The sequence below is a fragment of the Amphimedon queenslandica genome, unplaced genomic scaffold, assembly GCF_000090795.2.
Source record: "Amphimedon queenslandica unplaced genomic scaffold, v1.1 AMPQUscaffold_11955, whole genome shotgun sequence".
Classification (NCBI taxonomy): domain Eukaryota; kingdom Metazoa; phylum Porifera; class Demospongiae; order Haplosclerida; family Niphatidae; genus Amphimedon; species Amphimedon queenslandica.
The window spans coordinates 5930-7466 of record NW_003547806.1 but is presented as its reverse complement, the minus strand read 5'-3'; the positions used below and the strand labels follow the sequence as shown (position 1 = coordinate 7466).

Here is a 1537-nt window from a genome sequence, read left to right as displayed (position 1 = left end):
TGTATTCTCTTAACTCTTATTGACTCACAGATTGATAAAGGAGTGTACATATCAAGGAAGCTATTGTTTGCTGGTATGCTGTTGAGAGTCAGTGGATTGTGGACTAAAGGGGAAACTGTCAAGAGTGGAGTGCATGGTGACTGAGGGTGAGAGGTTCATTAATAATTATGATTATTTACTGTGTATGTACATATGTACAATACACACTGTTACTTTTGTAGACCTGTTTGATGCATAACATTATTATTTTGCATGTACATATACAATTACAATTTTATATGTCTGTAGATTGTGTTTAGATCAGCCTCATTGCAATTCTTCCTATTCATGCAAGTCAATTCAGAGATATGGGAGTTTGATCCCAATGGTCAGTTACTGTATCCTCATTGTGCTAGTACATATTACTAGTGTTTAGGTGATACTTACTTTGATGAAGCAGTTGATGGTTTTTGAAGGATCTCTTCTTCGTTTGGAAGGTACAGTACATGCAGTGTGTATATTGATGGACACATTCATTGCACATGAACATTCTCCTATTATGTTGTACATGTTCTTATCACTGTATTTCATGAGTTTTGCTTTAAGCTTAAAAACAAAATTCACATTCTTTCTACAAATAAATGTATAATTCTTTCTCTTTGTCTCTGTCTCTCTCCCTCTCTCTCCCCCCTCCCTCTCTTAGGCAGGCCCGCTGAGAGAAGACATGGGGCCCAGGGGAAGATTAAAATTAGGGGCCCTTTGCAATAATGAAAAAAATTACAAATTAAATGACAAGAACTACCAATGCTCAAATATGACCGAAAATTGATTGACTGACTTAGGAACACTAGCAATTAAAAGCAAACTTGCAGAACAGCTAAATTTTGATTATATCATAGATCATTTTGCTAGTTTAAAAACCAGAAAGGCACATGTTTAATCATGTATTAAAAGATGACTTATTATACTTTATTTATAATGTATATTATTATGGGGCCCCCTGAAGTGAGGGGCCCAGGGGATTTATCCCCTGCTCCCCCCCCTCTCAGTGGGCCTGCTCTTAGGTGTGATTCCATTGATAAACTCCATAAAAGGTGTGAGACCATTAATTGAGAGATACAGGACTCACAACAGTTCAAGGACTTCTACCAGTTTACGTTTAATGTTGCCAAAAATCCGGGCAGAAAGGACTAGGCTAGTGACATAATATTATACATGTACATGTACATGTAGGATCATGTTTGCTAAACTTGCAGCACAATGGTTTCAATGTACACGTGTTGATGGGGGAATTTTTCAAGTGATCCTACTAAAATTTGAGAGTACATGTTAGAGCTGTGAACCGGTTTTAGGTTAACCGGTTAACCGACTGGTTACAGCATAATTTTAGGTTATCAGTTATTTTTAGCTATAACTGGTTTTATGAAATTAATGATTTTATGCACTGTGAAGTTAAAATTTATCATATTTCAGGCAAGAACACTTCCAATATCTAGTAAATTGACCTTTGTGACCCAAAAGACAATGCCATATATCATTGAAAAGAGCATATAAGTTG

The 1537-nt window shown here is 36.2% G+C and overlaps 1 long non-coding RNA gene across 1 annotated transcript; it reads left to right on the top strand.

Annotated features, from left to right (window-relative positions):
* Nucleotides 1-7: 7 nt before the first annotated feature.
* On the top strand, nucleotides 8-1221 carry LOC109588653 (uncharacterized). The gene is made up of 4 exons (XR_002188285.1): nucleotides 8-146; nucleotides 289-367; nucleotides 416-476; nucleotides 1044-1221. It is a non-coding gene; the product is annotated as an uncharacterized LOC109588653 (long non-coding RNA).
* Nucleotides 1222-1537: the final 316 nt, after the last annotated feature.